Raw genomic sequence first — 13,322 nt, 5'->3', positions numbered from 1 at the left:
ACTGACAAGACCGGACTGGGGTATGTTCCTACTTCTGATACTCCTTCTACCTCCAAGACCATTTTCGTGAGGCCAGTTATTCCTGAATCTCCACCTCCAAGAATGGATAAGGGAAAAGCAGTTATGGAAGGAGAAGTTCCTTTTAACCCTCAGCCTCTGGTCAAGCTTCATATACGAAGAAAGCCTCTCATATGCCATCACTGCAGCGAGTCAAGGCACATCAGACCTAACTGCCCACATCGACAATTTCAAAGGAAGAAAAAGTGGCAGGCTCCTAAAACTCCCATGTGTCACCAATGTGGAGTTAGCAATCAAGTCAGACCGAAGTGTTCTCCACCTAAGTCAACCAGGCAGCATAGATCTCCAACCAAAAATCATACTCCAAGGCATCAGCAGCTGCAGAAGCCTACTCAGGCAAAAAAAAACATGGGTCCCCAAGAAAACTACAGCAAGAGAAATATCCAATGAAGGAACATCTTCCGCCAGTACTTTCATGCAAGATCTGGTCAGATTTCTAACTCTACAGCTTCAGAAGGAAGGACAGGACAAGGATGAGAACACTCACTCCCCGAGAGGGAACAGACCTACCTAGTAGGTAAGGTCACACATGCCTAGGATTTTGGTTCCTAAATCCAAGACCATGACATGTACACTTGCATAGTTTAATTTATTTTGTCATCTTATAAATACTTTGCATGTTGTTATGGAACCATCTTTTCTATCCCTGTATTCCCTCTTGGGTTGTCTTGAGGAAATTCTGCAGGTATTAAATAGGGATGATAGTAAAAGCACGTCGAGCGGCTGTTTTTTCTATCTTGTTACTCTCAAACCTCTCTCCCTGAGGTCAGGTTTGTTTTTGCCATAAATGCTTGGTCAACCCTACTCTCTTTATTTTGAAGGCATTTTTTTTTTTAATAAAAAAAAAAAGGGGGGTTAAAAGGATGTAGAGGTTTATTGTTTTATAACTTCCAGATATCTTATGTACGTTTAACTGATGTCTCAGTTTCTGATGCATTTATTCAATTGTCTTTAAATAACTGAGAGTTTTGTTATATCTGTGAAGTTTTCCAGTGGCATCCATTCTAGATAGTTGATTTTCTCATGCGATGAAAATTGTGCACTATCCAAGGCTCCCCTAAGGTTTTTTCTCTCTCCTCTGACTTTTAGCTTTTGGATTTTTTTAATGAGAGAGATTTGTTTTTCCAAGATGGTCAAATTTACCAACTCGCTAGTTGAACCTAGAACCCATAAATTCTGACATTCTTTCTAGGTTGCAGCACCAATGATAAAATGCATTCAACTGAATAAAAATGGATAAATAAAAAGATCCACTGCTTATGTTAAATCTGTTCTTGATCTTGTCCCTAAAGAAACAGTCAGTGACCACATCATTGCGGAAATAGATGGTCACTAAAGGACATAGTAAAAGAAAAGTGCTGCAGCTTAGGGGGAGTGTATCAGATGAAGGTAACTAGGCCCTAGCATAATAAGGTTTAACTTTTGACTGATCTAACATTGAGTTTCTCTCTTCTTTGAAAAATTCAGGTATTTTAAGTCATATCAGCATACTTCATACCTTATTGAGAAAGCCTTCACACTCAAACGCATTGCATGAGTTAAGTTTTCTATTGAAAAATGTCCTTCGGCAGGGAAATTCTTGTGGTGATTAAAACATAACTCTCAATTATATCTTGGATTTTTTAAAATGCTAATTGAACTAAGATATCAATATTTTATACATGCGTGCTCTGGAAATTATTTGGAAAATTTTTTTTTCTTCTCTTTTTCCTCTCGTTGTCAGATTCTTTTGTGTTGAGCGTCCGGACGGTGATCCTGTATGTCTGGACGGTATTTGTCCGGACGATGCGGTTGATTCATCCGGACGTTCATTCTTCTTGTCCGGACAAGCGTGTTTTTACAACCTCTACATGGCACTACGTCCGAACGTCACTTAAGTTTCGTCCGGATGGTGAACCCTATAGGGTTAAATCGTATTCTCCCTAGCGCCACATGCCATTTTCTCCTCTCCTTTAGTTTTTTTTTTTTTTTTTTTTTTTGTCGTCTTGTACGTTTTCCTTGTGTTTTTTTATGCGTATTTCTCTCATGCACATGTCGTCTTTGGATTTTATCTCCTCCACAGGTATGTATTTATACTCTTTTACTAATTTTTTTTAAGTTTTCATGCTTAAAATAGTTTGTTTTTGAGTTTTCATTTTTTTTAGTTAAATGTATATTATTGCTCAAAAATTCCTTATTATTTGGGTTGAGATTTTGCATATTTGTTCTAAATGTTGTTTGAGTTGTGTTACTTGATGTTGTAATTTCTGGGATAGTCCAGTTTACAGCCGTTATAATGCCCAAATTTTTTTCGACTAACACGAATTAATGCTTTCATGGATTTGTTTCTATGTTTTTTTTAGTTCAGAAAATATGTCTTCAGACAACTCTCCTCCCCGAGTCAGGGAAAGAATTGAGGAATCAGTTGCTGATCGGTTGCACCGTATGCAATCCTGACAGGTCCTATCTGAGCGAAATCTTCACCGCATAGATCTGAGAGACCCAGTTCTACTTCCCATCGCTCAGATGCTATTGGAAAACAACTGGGAGTATCTGTACAATTGTGCCTGCCAGGCATTTCCCAGACTGGTGCTGGAATTTTATGGCCACATGATCATCATTCAGGATGATGATAGAGGATTGATCATGCAGACTATGGTCAGAGGCCAAACAATTTTGATAGACCCCCAGCTTATCAGTTCTGTGATCGGGGTCCCTGTTCTACCAGTCTCCGGAGTTCTTTTTCCTGAGGAGGCTCCCAGCATTGAGTTCTTACATGACTTCTTTGGGACGAGACCACAGCGCGAGGACAAGTCCCACTCCCAGATCAACATCGGTGCCTTTGCTCCTATGCACCGATTCTTAGCAAAGGTTGTTGTCACAAACCTTTGGCCTCAAGCTCGACGGAGTGAGCTTACCCTTAAGAAGGCCACCCTTCTCTATGTCATCGTGATGCGGACTCCATTTTGCCTGTGCAAGCACATCTTGCACACTATGCTCGAGGTTCGAGATGAGCAGAACGCGAGTCTGTCGTTTGGGTGTCTGATCACCCAAATATGCCTTCAGGTCGTGCCAGATATTTCAGACTCGGAGCCCCGCTCATGGATCCCAAATCCTCTTGGCATTCAGACTCTCATGAAGTCTAATGCCCAGTTGCGACACGAGGCTCAAGGCGCTGTTCCTCAGCCTCCACCAGATCTCCCCCCAGCAGCTACATCATCATCATCTCAGGTTGTGCCTCCCTCTTTTGACATTGAGGCTGCTTTTGCACAGCTCATGACTTCCATGTCAGCTCTTCAGTGGGAAGTCAATCTTATCCGGGAGCGTGTCAAGCAGAGCCAGATCAACATCAGAGAATGCCTGAAATATCATCATCCAAAGCTGAATGATGATGATGATTGAGTGTTTATTTTTAGTTGTTCTTGTCTTATTTTCAGAACAATTTATGTTGACACTTTCTGTACTGCTTAAACACTTATGGTTTTAATTTCATACTATGTTTACCCTTTGTCATTGTGTGACAAAAAGGGGGAGTATTTTTTGATTATATTTTGTGTTTAGACCGAAAATGTATTTTCCAAGCCGGTCAAGTGTTTTTGTCCCAGAATGGCCAAAGGGGAAGTTTGTTAGTATTTTATTGGATACATTCTGGATAAAACAAAAATACTTTACGTAATGGTTGCGTGTTAACAGGATGATTGATTTTCAAATTAGAATCTTCATGTTATTCAGACAATAACTGATCACAAGCTGCTTAAAGATGTCCATGAAGAGTCCTTGCAAAATCGAAGACAAAAACAATTGGTTCATGTGCAACAGTCCGAACGGGCCTTTGAAGGCGTCTGGACGCCCCGCAGTGTCTTACAGATAAACATTGAAGACGTCTGGACGTCAGAGCAACACTGTCCGGACCCTAGGTCAATCAGTATTCAACAAGGAGTCTGTTTTAAGAAGTCGACATTGTTTGGGAAGTCTCTGCAAGCCGTCCGAACGACGTGGCAACACGTCTGGACGATGTACAATAGTTCAGAATATTCCAGAGTTTCGTTCGAACGCGGAAAGGATTTAGCGAAGACAGTCCGGATGCTCGATCAAGCCGTCCGGACGTGAACCCAATAAAGATAAAATTACGATGTTTCTGAAAGGATATCGCAGAAAACCGTCCGGGCATGGCTAACTTCCGTCCGAACGCTCGCCGGCCAGAGTCTAAATCTCAGCAGTTTTTTAGGTCTCTTGAAGCCTATAAATAGGGAGCTCTAGGCTAGTGTTTTGTACAAAATTCAAGTCATTCGACAGTGAATTCCATAGTGCTTTAAGAGGGTGTTTAGGGAGAATCGAAGATCCGCTAGCTCTCAAGCCGTTGCCAGTGTGTACTCAAGTGTTCGTTTGAATTCTATCTTAGGGGTCGGCCCTAGGGTAAAGGAATCCGTCAAAAACCCCTTCAGGTGGAAGATCTGGTTGGGAAGCGTTCGTGTTGGGCTACACGTCAGAGTTAAAGGTATGACTATTGCATAGGGTTATGTGAGTACGAGTGTCTTGTAACAAGCTTTGTTTTTGGATAGTGGATTTCCTAGGTTTGGAAGCCTCGGAGTGATTTTTTCTCTTCATAGAGTTTGCACTTCGTAACAAATATCTTGTCTCATTTAAATTTCGCATTTAAGATATTTGTTTGTACACAATCACACACTTGGTTTAAATTAGAATTCAATAAATTATTTTCAATGTTGCAACATGGCATGCATCGTTCTTCACTTGTCAGGTATTGGTACATTATTTGCAGCCAGAGCCGGATTAGGAGATTCAATTATTGGTACTCTATTAAGTACAGGAGCACTAATCTTCTCTCCATGCCAAACCCATTTAATGCAACTAGTCAAAATTCCAATTCCACCGGTCAAGTGGTCATATACTTCTTCTGGTCGTAGGCTCTTGTTCAAGCCACACGTCTTGCATGGGCACACAATTAAATCTTTAGTTCTAAAGTTCGTAACTGCAAACCTTACAAACGCCTCGGCCCATTCGTAAACTCCCTCGAGCCTCTCCACTTCATCATCCAACTCTTGTCCATATATAACGTGACTACATTATAATACACAAAATGGCTAATGAGTATATGGTTGTAGCATGCATTATTCCCCTTTTATAAGGAATATATATAAAACCCTAACCCCTAACACCAAAAACTCTTGCTTGGTTTTATTTGAAAAGTAAACACCAACATAGGTAGTAGTATATAAGTTATATTTAGTATACTCTATATATATAGCAGCACTAAACAATTTTATATAAGTTATATTTAGTATACTATATATCTATGTACGTATAACCATAACCCTATATATATATATATATATATTGTAGCATCCTTCCACTACAAAAAAAAAAAAAAACACAGGTGTTTTGAGCCTTTTTTTTTTTTTAGCCGTTTTCAAAATGGCTCAACATATCGCATATTAAAGTCTCGGTTTGAGCCGTTTTGGACTAAAACGGCTCTAATTTGAGCTGTTTTAATAAAAACAACTCAACCGAATTGAGCCGCTTTTTAAAACGGCTCAAATTTGGTAAAAACCGTTCAAACCGATTTGAGCCGTTTTGGACCAAAACAACTCTAACTAATTGGAGCCGTTTTAAGGACCCTAAAACGGCTCTAAATTTTTTAAAAATAAAAAATAAAAATAAAAATAAAAAAACCATTAATTTTTTTAGAGCCGTTTTAGGGTTCCTAAAACAAATCTAAATAAAAAAAAATAAAAAAAATAAAAAAAAAAAATTACAAAAAAACTATTTTTTTAGAGTCGAAATAACAAGAAATTAATATATATATATATATATATATCAAAACCCCTTTTCAGTACACCATATACATCTGATCAAAAATAACCCCAAATTAGTATACCCATCAACAAAGGCTACAAACCAAACCCACAAATACTCATCTAAATTTATCACAACATCAAGACCATTAGGTTACTAACATTACCACAACCCACAATACACAACTGGCCGGAACACCACACCAACAGAAAACCATCAAAGCATAATCACATTCACGGCTCAGTCCATCAAGAACCCCAAAACATAGAAACATCCAGTTAATACCAAGAATAGTGCGCTGGATTATAACACAGTGCACGTCAGAACAGAACCTAGCCAGTAGGTCAGCATCCTGAATCATCCCCAACATCCTTACTGCGAGCAAACCTACGTTGGTAGCATTGTTTATTGCAACTGGGACACCCATTGGCATCTGCATAATCATAAAAGAGGAAAAAAAAATTAGGACTTTCTGCTTAACAATTGAAAAAAAAGGGGGGGGGGGGGAAATAGAGATCAAATATGAACTGGGAGATCACAAATAAAGCAACATATCTTACAAAAGTTATTTACCTAGAGGATTTTCCTAGAAAATCAACTGGAAATCATGTCTCAGGCAGTCGAAAATTTCACTGGAAGCCTCCCTTGGTTATGTCATCGTCGACCCCTTGCCCAGCTGCCGGAAATCGACCTCTGGCTGGGTCTCAAGAGACCCACGGCTAGGTCTCAAAAGACGGTGGTAGTGGGTCTCTTAAGACCCACAACAGTGGTCGTCGAGAGAAGGAGAGAGAGAGAGAGAGAGAGAAGGGAGAAGAAGAACAAGAAAGAAGAAAGAAAGGGAGAAAGGAAGACGATGGAAAGATGAGACTTGAGAGTGACGGATCAGAGAAAGAGTGAAGGAGATATTTTATGGGTGTGTGAAAGGAAAAAAAAAACAAATTAAAATTCAAAACTTGAAAAAAAATTTTGGCTGTGCGCGCGTAGGACACAAAAATTTCATGTCCCACGCACAAGGCCCGAAATTTAGAGTCGTTTTGGAAGAAAACGACTCCGACTAGAGTCGTTTTCTTCCAAAACGGCTCCAACTAGGAAAAGTACACATAAAAAATATTTTTTAAAAAACAAATTAAAGAAAAAAGGGAAAAACAAATAAAAAACAAATTTTTGTTTAAAAAAATAAACTGAAAATTATTAAAAAAAAATTAATAATAACAAATTAAATAAACAAAAGAAAAAAAAAAATTAAAATCTTTTTTTTTCTACAATTTTTTGTTATTTTATATTTTTTTAATTTTAATAATCTTATGAAGGGTATTTTTGTCATTAAGGGAAACATTGACATTTTTTGGTAGTTTGAGGGGGGATATTGACACAATTGGTAGTTTGGAGGGACATTGACAATTAAATGGTAGTTTGAAGGGAATATATATAGATCGTACCACGATCGATCACATAGATCGTACCACGATCCATCACATCATCATACCACGATCGATCACATAAATCGTACAATGATCCAGCACAAAGATTGTACTACAATCCATCACATTGATCGTACCACGATTCATCACATGATCATGTGTGATCGATAATGGTACGATCTATGTGATGGATCGTGGTACGATCATGTGTGATGGATCGTGGTACGATCTATGTGATCGATCGTGGTACGATCTATGTGATCGATCGTGGTACGATCATGTGTGATCGATAATGGTACGATCTATGTGATGGATCGTGGTACGACCATGTGTGATCGATCGTGGTACGATCTATGTGATCGATCGTGGTACGATCATGTGTGATAGATCGTGGTACAATCTATGTGATCGATCGTGGTACGATCATGTGTGATAGATCGTGGTATGATCATGTGATCGATCGTGGTACGATCTAAGTGTGATCGATCGTGGTACAATCTAAGTGTGATCGATCGTGGTATGTTCTAAGTGTGATCGATCGTGGTATGATCATATGATCGATCGTGGTATGATCATATGATCGATCGTGGTACGATCAATGTGATAGGTCGTGATACGATCTATGTGATCGATCATGCTACGATCATGTGTGATCAATCATGGTATGATCATGTGATCGATCGTGATACGATCTATGTGAGACCTTTTTTTTTGTTGAAACGGCTGCAATTATAGCCGTTTTGATCAAAACGGCTCCATTTCGAACCTTTTTGTTAAAACGGCTCCAACAAAAAGAAAACCTTTTTTTTTTTTTTTTTTTTTTGGTAGTGTTCATAATTTCTAAGAAGTAAAGGGGGAATAAATATTAGAATATAAAAGGTTTGGCTTTCAAGATATCAATCCATATCCATTTTTTTTTTCCTAATTAATCCATATCCAATTGGTTAAAAAACAAGATCCACTTAAGTCATATGTCTACTAGTAGTGCACGTATAAGGGCTCACTCATCAGTATAATCAATAGATGAAAATGCCTTAAGTGGACTCCTCTTTAATGGAAACAGCAAAACTATTAATTTAGCACCCAAAAACAAAATCATGACGTACGATAGAAAGCATAATTTCCCACCGCCCCCTCTCTCCCTAATTAATATCTTATAACCATGTATCCATCATCTCTCATATGCTAATCATATATATATATAACTAAGTTTGACAGGAATTTAAAATGAAAAATAAGCTTTATTGATAAAATATGTGATCAAGTGATGGCACATCCCTCCCACAGCCTTGAACCAGGTAAAAGAATAAAATATAAATCTTGAAAAGAAAGTGAAAAAACAGGTGGTTGAACCATTTTGGCCTCTTAATAAGTAAAAGTATATAACTTAAAGAAAGGAATAAAAGAGTTTAATTGCAAGTATCAGTTTGTGTATTAGCTAAAGATTTAATAGAGCAGAAAGTAGTAATATGGTTTAGCCAGAATCATATATAGAGTCAATGAGTTAGTTCACCATACACAGAATCTTAGCTACCCATGCAATGCATGAGTCATTAAATTAAGGAAGAAACTAATTAAAGTCAGTTTTGATGATGATTGATGAGTGCCAAGTGCCAACCAATCAGATATGAGGAATCAAGTTGTTCAACTATATGCCAACCACTCTGTTGAAATTTGTGTATGAATATAAAGAGAGAGAACATCGGAAGCATGAGAGAGAAAAGAGACAGAGATTTTACGTGATTTGATCTATGACCTACGTCCACAGGGTAAAGCCTAAAGGGTTACATTGTGCTCTTATTAACTTTATTGTCTATAGTACAAAAGTCCATATTTATAGGGTTTAGAATAAACGCTAATATGGTAATCAAATCATGGTGATTTGATTACAATTCACCGTAAATAGAGAATATTACAATATCAACCAAATATGGAATATATGGAAAATATATTATATTTTTCGTATATCCTAACATCCCCACTCAAACTCAAGGTGGAAGATTCTGGAACCTTGAGTTTGAAATTAGAAGTCGGATTTAAATGCAGCCAAAGTCGATGGTTGGATCAAAACGGTGTCGGCAAGAAAGGCTGAAAGTGACGGCCGGAGAACGAAGACTAGCCGTTAATCCCGTGAGGAGTCAAGCCGCAACTGACAATGATGGTCGGAGAACGGTAACTAGCTATCAATCCTGCAAAGGGCCAAACCACATTGTGCCAAAAGGCTGAAGGAGACAGCCGGAGAACGGAGAATATCCGTTAATCCCATGAGGGGCCAAATCGCAACTTACAATGATGGTCGGAAACAGAAATTAGCCGTTAATCTTGTGAAGGGCCAAATCATATTATGCCAAGTTTCGCCAATGAATTAAGCCGCAGATCACAACAAAATAGGCAAAAATAAATCCAAAAGAGGGATCAAAATAAGTTCGGATACAATGTTAAGATTTGTGTATGAATCTATAGAGAAAGAATAGCGGAAGAATGAGAGAGAAAAGAGACAGAGATTTTACGTGGTTTGATCTATGACTTACGTCCACAGGGTAAAGCCTAAAGGGTTACATTGTGCTCTTATTAACTTTATTGTCTACAATACAAAAGTCTCTATTTATAGGGTTTAGAATAAATACCAATATGGTAATCAAATCATGGTGATTTGATTACAATTCACCGTAAATAGAGAATATTACAATATCAACCAAATATGAAATATACGGAAAATATAAATAGAATATTACAATATCAACCAAATATGAAATATACGGAAAATATATTTTCTGTATATTCTAACCCACTCTAAGTTGAATATATATATATGGCATTTAAAAAGAAAACGAAAAAGAAATTTCTGAACAGTTGAATTTTGCAGTCGTTACTTTTTGTCTGAAAGCCTAGTATAACTGAGTTTTATAGTAGCTTTGGAAAGTGGAAGGTTTGGGTTTGGACTTTGGGTTTTAGTTGAGGGAGGGTGACAACAAAGACTTTTAAAGTGAACTTAAAAAGGACATCTTACCAGCTGAACTGGCTTGCCAGGCTTGGAGTATGTCATTTGCTGATGTTTAATTTTCATAAAATACTGCTGTTCTCATCAAAGAAAAATTAATAATTTCAAGGTGTCGATGCAATTTAATATATAGGCATTAAAACAATCATATCTACGTAGCAAAATTTGTTATCAAAGTTACATTAATTATGTTCATTCCACAAGCTATAGATTCTTGTGCTTGATCTAAAATTAAATCATCACTCTTAATGCTAAAACTACATGTGGGCATGTATCGATTCAATCAAGTTGATTTTTCAATTTTTCAATTTTTTTTTTTTTTTGTTTTTTTTTAGGAGAAACTATACTTACTCTCTTAAACTTGCACTCAAATTGCAATGTCTCGTAAACTTTATAAAGTTACAATTTATCCCCAAACTACCTAACCCTTTCATGCTTTCACTTAACCCTTTTGTCATTAGGATTTTCTATTAACTTTGACAGCAAACGCATGATGTGACTCACACAAGACATAAAATGTCGATTATACCCCATATGAGATGTGTGAAACTACAATTATGTCCTTATATTAAAAATATATATATCATGACATGCATTTACCCATATATGCTCCTTCAACAGAGACTTACACACATGGACACCAACGACTAGTCGTGGGTCTTCCATTGGCCGATCAAATTACTGATAGGCAAGGCACTGCCACGCCAGTCCAGTATAGTTTTTAACAGTACTCCATTTGAGAAATGCTGACAAGTTAGTGCTCATTAACCTTTGAATTTTATTTTTTTTAACAAAGGCGGATGGGCATTACCACGTCAGCCTAGTTGAGTGAAAGTGGGATAGAAATGTGATTTTTAGTATTATTCTTTTCGTTTCAGAAAATTCTCTTCTTCTTTTTTTTCTTTTACTTTCCAAAAAGAATTTTTTTCATTTTTTTTTTCCTTTCTGGGTTCACTTTTAATTGATAATCATCAACCTTTGGAGTATTAATGAAATACCACGACACTTGAATTTAATAGTCCGTTTGTTTCGGCATAAAATATTTTTTGGAAAATATTTTTCGTATTTTTTAATAATCGGTGGAGGCAAAAATAATAGTCAACGAAAATCATTTTCAGTTTAATCGTAAAAGTCTTTATAATTTTTGAAAAACGAAAACCGTAAATCGTTTTTTAAATTTAAACTCTTCATTTTTACACGCACGTTTGTAATCTTTAACCAACGTACGGCAGTGAAAAAACTAACCAAAAGAAGCACCAACGTGCTATGTAAATGACCTGAACCGGGTCAAACTGGGATAAAATGGCCTGAACCGGGATGAAAATAACTTGAAGCGGGTTGAACTGAGATAAAAGTAAGCTAAACTGGGTTGAACCGAGGAAGAAAAGAACTTGGTTGGATTGGAATCGAACTTAAATCGGGTTGACCGGCTGAGAATGCTATGAAACCAGGTTGAACCGACTGAGAATGCTCTGAGAAATGAGTTGAACTGGGTTAAGAGCTTGAAACAAGGTGAACGAGGCTGGTTTTTCCAGAAAACCTTTGGACGGATTTGAATCGTTTTGGAATCAGGGTGGAAACGGGTCGGTGGCCTGAAAACCGTTGGCTAGGTCGATGTTGTGCCGAATGAAGTAGATATTGTGGGCCAAGTCGAGAGAGTTAAGAAAAAAGCAACCGAAATATGTTGAGATAGTCACACCAAATAATTTTAATCCGAAAATCAAAAACGTAAGGGGGTAATTTTACCAAATTTATTTTGCGTAGGGAATAATTCATGGGACGTTGGACTAGTTAAGTGGAAAATATTAGCACCTCTAAATTGAGCTTTTGAAATTTTTTGGTTAGAGTCAATTTTATCAACCCCGCCCCCTCTCTTTGTTCGCATATATTTGGAGAAGCCGTTAATATGGGAATAATTAATTAAGTCTTCTCTCATAAATAAATAAATAAATAAATAAATATATATATATATATATATATATATATATAGCTAATCAGCTCTTAAAGTGGGTGGTTAGAAAAGTGTAAGAGGCTTTTGTAGTTTTTTCTTTTCTAGGCAAAGTAGGCTTTAGCAAATTATCAAAATGATAAGGTTATCATGTCCCTCTGAAATCACTCCATCTCTTTTTTGTCTTTGAGTGAGAGAACACGTCAAACTCCAGTTGACTATCTTTCTTGCAATTGGCTCGATCACCCCCACGTCTTCTCCAAAAATCTACAAGTACACCCAACTCCTGGCTCCAGAAATACAACCACCATCCCAAAACAACCAAAACCACACATCAAACTACGACATTACAGAGACACCTGGACCTAGCTATACAGTAGACATACCCATATATATAATCAACCACCATCCACAACTCCATCAAGCTCTCACACTTTTTTTTCATGAATTCGACTTAGGTGCTTACCCTTACCCGTTGGAAATTTTGTAAGCCTTTCTTTCGGTAAACAATTATGTTTCATTCCTTGAAAAAAAAAAAATTCTTAGGTTAAAAAAAAAAATCTCAAAAAAAATATATATATATATAAGCTAAAAAATTAAAAATTTAGCCTATTGACCCCTACCAATAATTTTTTTTTACGACTGGCCCCTGCCCACAAGAACTTCTGGCTCCGTCCCTGATAATTACCCTAGGGTTACAGAAAAAATAATAATAATTAGATGTCTGTTGTTCCCTCTCAGTTTACAAAATATAAAAAATGATGGGAGATTAAAAATCATCTTATCATAAAATATTCATATTCATATTCATATATTTAAGAAAATATAAATAATAGGAGTTATGGATTAAATAATAAATGACAAGAAAGTTGGTGAGCCGCAAGCACGAGGAGAACATGATTGTGATTTGTGAGCAGGTCAGACTTTATTGCATGGTGTAATATTAACAAAGAGTTCGCTATAACTGTTATTAATAATAATAAAACGACAACACATTTGACTCTTCCAATCGGACAAGCATTTGGGACATTAAAAAAACGAATAAATGGGGCAGAGGGATCATGTCAGAGGCCATAGACTC

Source organism: Alnus glutinosa, chromosome 3, assembly GCF_958979055.1.
Source record: "Alnus glutinosa chromosome 3, dhAlnGlut1.1, whole genome shotgun sequence".
Classification (NCBI taxonomy): domain Eukaryota; kingdom Viridiplantae; phylum Streptophyta; class Magnoliopsida; order Fagales; family Betulaceae; genus Alnus; species Alnus glutinosa.
The sequence above is the reverse complement of the archived record's forward strand: the minus strand, read 5'-3'. Positions refer to the sequence as shown.